Source organism: Pinus tabuliformis, chromosome X (assembly GCF_031772625.1).
Source record: "Pinus tabuliformis cultivar Carrire ecotype Pingquan chromosome X, CPIR1, whole genome shotgun sequence".
Lineage (NCBI taxonomy): Eukaryota > Viridiplantae > Streptophyta > Pinopsida > Pinales > Pinaceae > Pinus > Pinus tabuliformis.
Window position 1 is genome coordinate 1,143,227,091 of NC_142308.1, and position 6,906 is coordinate 1,143,233,996.

Sequence of the window (6,906 nt, forward strand, 5' to 3'; positions counted from 1 at the left end):
GTCATCATACCAGATATGTTGGAGTGGATCAATTGCAATATATCTGTGGTCTTGCTATTACTTGAGGGGAATGATCCCCTTGTAATTTTTCTTTCAGCACATCCGGGGCATACACCTTCATGCTCTACTTTGAACTCAGGCATACTTGTCATCATCTGTCTCACATCGGGTAGGGCCTTATAATGAACATGGGAAAACCTCTGGTGCCATAGTTCAAATTGCAGAGATGTGTCACAAGACATGGCTCCCAATGGACTTCCCCCAACTTGATACGAAGTGTCAACCCTGAAACTAAGAGTAAGAGAATCTTTAAAATTTCTTTTCCAAACACGTACCTTTCCATCGATGAATGCCACCTTGAATCCTTTGTCCTCCATGGTTGAAATGGACACCACATTCTTCTTGAGATCAAGTACATATAGTACTTCTTGCAAATGAATAGTGTTACCTTGATTCAATTGAAGGGTAACATTCCCTACTCCCTTCACGGGATAGGTGGCATCATCTCCAAGGATGCTCTCCAAGTTTGTCTCATTTTCTATCAGATTAGAGAGGGATTCCTTATATTTGGTGAAGTTCCTTGAGGCACCACTGTCAATAAGCCAATTTCCAAAGTGCCCGGAGGAGAGGCAATGGAGAGGGACGATATAAGATAGTACTCTTTTTTATTATTGTTAACAACATTTGATTCTTCATACCTAGAGTTCCTTGATTTATTAGAGGGTCGACCATTTCCTTGATGTCCCACATTCCTTTTTCCTTTTCCATTAGACCTACCATTCCTTTGATCGTTATTGTTGATGTTTCCCCTAGAATGATTATGATCATCATCATGTGATGTGCCCCTTATATTTGGACACTCCCTTGCATAGTGGCCAAACTTATTGCAAACAAAGAACCTTCCCTTCCTTCCTCCCTTAGATCTAGGCTTTCCATGGAAATTCCCTTTAGACCCTGCATTATTTCTCCTTTTTGGCATGAGCAAAGAATGATGTGGGGTTGCTTCTATTAGAAGGAATTTCTTACTCCACCATCCTTGTTTCTTCTTGAATGCATCTCGACATAAATTCTTCAAACCCCGAAATTCGATCATTGTTGAGTATAGTGGTTCTAAATACATACCACTCAGGTGGGAGTCCTCCAAGGGTGGTGAGAGTAAATTCCCCATTAGGAATGACTTCTCCAATTAAGAGTAGATCATTCTTGATCTCAATAATCCTCAAGAAATAGGATTTAATATCCTCGTCCTTTCCCTTCTTAATATCCTTCAACTTATTCTTAAGAAATAGAATTTGATTAGCATTACTAACCTTGAACATGCCAACCAACCTATCATAGATCTCCTTGGAGGTCTTCAATTCGAAGATGTAGGCCACCAGATGCTTGTCAATGGAATCCCTGATAATATTCTTTGCTTTGACTTCAGCCATATTGTACTTGGTCTTCGCAGCAACCGGTGCATTTGAAGGAGGTTCAGGGATTTTACCCTGAACATAGTTCATCACTTCTTTTTCTTCCAAGGTCAAATCAAGAGACATCTTCCATCCATGATAGTCAGATTTATCATGGAGCTTGACTTCAGTCGGGAAGTAGGATGAGGGACCCATTGAACCTTTTGTCCTTGTTCAACTATCTTTGGTGATTTCTATTCCACTCTTGCTTGGGATTTGTCTTCACCTTAGCTCTGATACCATGTTAATTTTAGGCAACAATGGTATGTTCTATACTTTATAGCAATTTTACTTCAATTTCTTTATTAGCCCAATATCAATATTCAGATTAGTAATCACATCAACATGATAGTAAAATGCAGATAGAACATAAACATAAATAGTAGAAGACAAGCCAATACAAGAGGACACAAGATGTGGCACCAGCTAGGGACAAACCCCAAAGTGGGGAGACCCTTGATCAAATATTCTTTTAGTCTTCAATAGTTCAATAGAGAGAGATAATACAATTTACAAATCTGATAATTTATAACAGCATCAAAAGAGCGCTAACCAAAAAATTCAACGCTGGTCAAGAGGGAAAATTTGACCTTCAGCAAATCGGTCAACTTTAGTCAACTTCAACGTCCAAACAGTGAGGTAAAACAACCTTCAAAATAGTCAAATTCAGCCCAGTCAAAGTCTGGTCAAACAACCCACTTGTGGTCAGCCCTAGCTGCAATCAACGCTGGTCAATAGTCAATGTTTAGCGTTGATTTTTGTGCCCAGAAATGCGGCCTGCCCAAACAGATATAGCCCTCACAAAAATGCAGTCAAAGGAGGTCAACACATGCTAGTCAACACTTGGTCAAACTATCTAGTAATTTGGTCTCCTGAAATTTCAGCCTCCTGAAATTTCAGTCTCCTGAAATTTCGCTCTCCTGAAATTTCAAACATGTGGAGAGAGAGAGGCCTAGAAATCAATACCCAATCAATGAGGAGAGAGAGAGAGAGAAGTGTGAAGATGAGTGTGCCCAAATGAGGCTAAGTCACCTTCTATTTATATGCAAAAATGAGGATGAATATATGTCATTTTTGGGCTTCTGAACCTACATAAGTTTGTTGGCCGACCTTGAAAATTTGACCATAATCAAAATAAATTCATAAATTCATTTGTACATGTTAGAATTAGATGATATTTAGATCAATCCTACACCTCTCGAAGAGAGGAATCTAAGAAAAATATCAGCGATCATAAATAAGATTACCCATGTGGAGTTTGGTCCTAGTTTCCAATTCTAACAGATAAGGATGTCATCCAAAAGAGAAGGGTAGAGTTACTGGTGTCATTGGTGCCAAAGGAGTATTAGAATTGATGCGTGAGAGGAGGGCCTCATTTTCCCCCATTGCAATGGAGGATTTGTCGAGGAAACGAATAGACCAACACTAAATGTTGGGTACCACCCATATACACCTAAGGGAGGGTAGGGGTAGGAGCAAGGGGGATTGCGATTCCAGCCATGGTAAGCTGGACCAGGTCCTACCACAGGTCATTCTACAACTCTTACAACTAATCATTGCATAACCCAAATGATGTTCCCCTTGTTGTTTTCTTCCAACATGGGAACGATGATGACAATAACAACAATAATAATACCAAAGATGAGGAGCAGAGAGGGAGAGGAGGAAGGGTACAAAGTTGGATCGATCTTGGTGGGTTCAATCCTTTGATGTTTACTCATTGTCAAATGATGTAGAATTGGATGGGTCTAGGTGGGGGGACTATGGAATGCTTTGTTGATGACACCACAGGGGTGCAACCCACCAAATTACCTGGTAAATTTGGGGATTATTTCCTTGGATGGTGTTTGGATCAACTTATACAACAACTGGTAGAAAATGACCACAACAGGTATGATACACCTCCCACCTCCAAATATTCCATAGGAATAATGCCCACCATTAAAATTACCCAAGGCATTCTTGTTACCAATTCTACACAATGTGCAATATACACTGATGAATTTGAAGTGGGCACCAAAGTAAGATAGATTCCCTGTAAACACATGTACCATTATGTTTGCATTCTTCCGTGGCTTGAACAACATAATTCTTGTCTAGTTTGTCGATATGAGATGCCCACAAATGACGTGGAGTATGAGCAGGCTCGCTCCCGTGGGAAAAGCTCTCCTTGGGTTCAGAATTTTGGCAGCACATCAGATGGGCAAGGTGGAAATCTTGATGGGTTTTCTTCATGGGGTATTATGGGAACATCAAATAACAATAATAATGAATCTTTTGGGCCTGAAATGAGCTCTAGAAATACCATGGTCAGTACTAGTAGTATTGCCCCAAATCAATGAGAAGCTTCTGGTGGTGGTGGTGTTGTTCTATTTCCTGCCCACGAAGCAGCTAATGTCAATGGTAGTGGTAGAGGGATAAGAAGGAACTTCGAGGTCTCTCTTGTAGGGCCATTCAAGGCTTCCTTTTCAACAACTCAACAAGCTCAAGCTAAAACAAGCTCTGATCCTGCAAACAGTGGAGAGATTGTTTCTAGCAGACCAGACGAGGGAAATGATTTTTAGGAGAACAACTTAGCTACTGTGAGGGCAGAGGATGATGGTGATACTCTTATGTCTAAAGCAAGAGAGGGAGACTTGGAATGATGGTTTGTAACTTATATCATGCAATTGTGGCTAGCTAGAGTTCAAATTTTTTAAAGGTATGATTTTCAGGTCATTCAACCATAAGTAATCATTTGGAAAGGGACATTACAGTCCTTCCTTCTCAAGATTGTTTTCACTCAAGCAATCTAGAACTTGCATATCAATACCAAAATCTCAAATATGCCTGTAGAATGCTCCAACACAATTGAACCTAGCATCATTGTCACACTCTGCCATACTGCAAAGCAATCCACTATGATTGAAACCATCCCTCATAAAAATCCATGGATCCCAAGACCACATTGGGATACTGACATTTCTATTACCTAAACTTCAGCCCAATATTTGTTTCATTTCTCTGCAACCTAATATTGTACCCACCTTGCAGAAGTAAATTATAAATCCTGCAAGTTATGAATTCAAATTTCAAAGGAGAAAGCATCCCCTCCTAAGGTGATGTATAAAATCCCTTATGCCAAACATCCTTCCCATCCTAAGGGCAACCAAACTTCTGTTCTAGAAAGAATCCTATTGTAGCTAGCCATTGCCCTAGTTGTTATCGATAGATTGGATCCATTGTCAACCCTATAACTTTACCATCAATGGGGCCACCAGTTATAACCACAAGTTCCTCACTGAAATTAGCAAAGGCTAATGTTTTTGTAGTTCCACCAAGTTTATTCTCCTCAAAATCAGATAGCATAGGTGCATTTTTCAATACAAAAAGCAATGTATTAGCATCTATAATTCCCAAATCATACAAAGAATGTAAGAAGTTGTTCCCTATAGTTTGGAACATGTGTTGAAAAACAAGCCTCTTTGGACCAACAACACTATATGGGAAAATTTGAGAAGATAATGGCATTACAACAACACTCAGTTGTACAAGAAACTATAGTGGTACAGGATTTTTAACCAACTCCCCACAGTAGGGATCAACTAAGTGTACAAGAAACTGTAGTGGTACAATATTTTTAACCAACTCCCCACAGTAGGGATCAACTGAGTGTACAAGCAACAATAGTGGTACAAGATTTGATAACCAACTCCCCACAATGGGGATCAATAGACCAACACACCACCCAACAATAATTCTAGTCACAGAGCCAACAATAATAGCTAAAACAAGATATCCATAGGGTTTTGGGATAGACCAAACATTCCCATATTTTCAATCAGAAATTGGAAACGAACTCCACCAAAGTAGAGAGAAAATTCAATAGGAAAAATAGTGAAATAATGTAATCCATGAGTGACCTAAGCAAATTTTGACCAAAGAATTTGTCAGAGATAGTGAAAACTGGCCATGTTAAAACAAAAATTACTTCCCACCAAATGTCAAAATGCTTCCACCAAGTCCAGTATACAAGTAGACAAGTAATTGTAGCATAAAAGGTTGGTCCCCAATGGCTCACCCATTCCTCTTTATAAGCCTATCAATGTTAGGCATATTATTAGCTAATGAGTCTTTCCAAATTTCCTTTGGCAATAATAAGCCAACAAGAGCACTTGGAACAAACATAAGCATTGTTTGGAAAGAATGTGCATACCAGTTCATAGGTAAATTTGACACTAGCAATCTCAAGAAAGCAAACACCGCAAGTACAATTACTGCTAAAATTCACCCCACTACATGCAACACCATAACTTTAAAGATACACCAAAGACCTGTGAGCTAGGAGAGACACATGAAATTGGAAGACACAAGAGCAAGAAGAATAAAGATCATAGGAAAAACATGTAATATCCTGACTATTTTCTTTGAATAAATAAATATAAACCATGAAAGATAGTTGAAGAAAACTAACTGATCCTCTTGGGTTCTATTTTCTGCAACCATGAGATCAACTATTTCCTAAGCATTTCTTAACTAGAAGGAACTTGAAAGTGCTTTCAATAAGTTGATTAAGTTCTCCCCTCAAACCTGTATGCTTCTAGGAAAAAATTTATTCGGCTTGTCATATCTAGTGTGATAGAAATAGCCTCTAATGATGAATATAATATCTAATCTCGGGATATCCCCATAGTCCTCAACAAATATTTGATAATATGTATCTCTAGTAATTAGAGGAAAAATATCTTGTGTTGCACTGTGCGTCATAAACTGCTGACTTGGTGTAGACCAAAGAAGGCCATGATCCAAGACCAGATTGACAAACTAAATCAAGTACTCATGTGCCAAATGCTTCCACATTTATAAATGCTCTGATTGTTTCCTTCCATTTATGTGTCTTCATAAATCCATGAGATGCCAACAGAAAAGCTCTTCTGCACCATTAAAAAGGAAAATAATTGGATGAGGTGGCACCTGACCAGAATCAATAATGAGACATAACACTCCCAACATGGATGCTACAGATGAGCCACAATCACCAGCTCCTGGAGAACCCAATGGATTGTCAAAATGACTGTTGATGAGAATAGATGGATATCAATGGTAGTGGTAGAGTGACAAGCAGGAACTTCGAGGTCTCTCTTGCGGGGCCATTGAGGGATTCCTTTTCAATAACTCAGCAAGCTCAAGCTGAAACAAGCTTCGGTCGTGCAAAGAGTGGAGAGACTATTTCTAGCAAACCAGACGAGGGAAATGATGTTCAGGGGAAAAACTTAGCTACTACGATGGAAGAGGATGATGGTGATACTCTTACGTCTGAAGCAAGAGAGGGGGACTTGGACTAATGGTTTGTAACTTATATCACGCAATTGTGACTAGATAGAGTTCATTTTTTTGAAAGGTATGATTTTCAGGACATTCAACAATTCCATGTAAAACGTGAAATAAGGACTAGTTCAGATATTTTCCTATTCCC

General features: G+C 39.1%; 2 pseudogenes; one reads left to right on the top strand and one right to left on the bottom strand.

Moving 5' to 3' along the window:
• The first annotated feature begins 2,741 nt into the window (after positions 1 to 2,741).
• On the top strand, positions 2,742 to 4,096 carry LOC149143903 (E3 ubiquitin-protein ligase RING1-like; annotated as a pseudogene).
• A 556-nt stretch (positions 4,097 to 4,652) lies between these two features.
• Positions 4,653 to 6,518, bottom strand: LOC149143904 (uncharacterized; annotated as a pseudogene).
• Between the last annotated feature and the right edge of the window lie 388 nt (positions 6,519 to 6,906).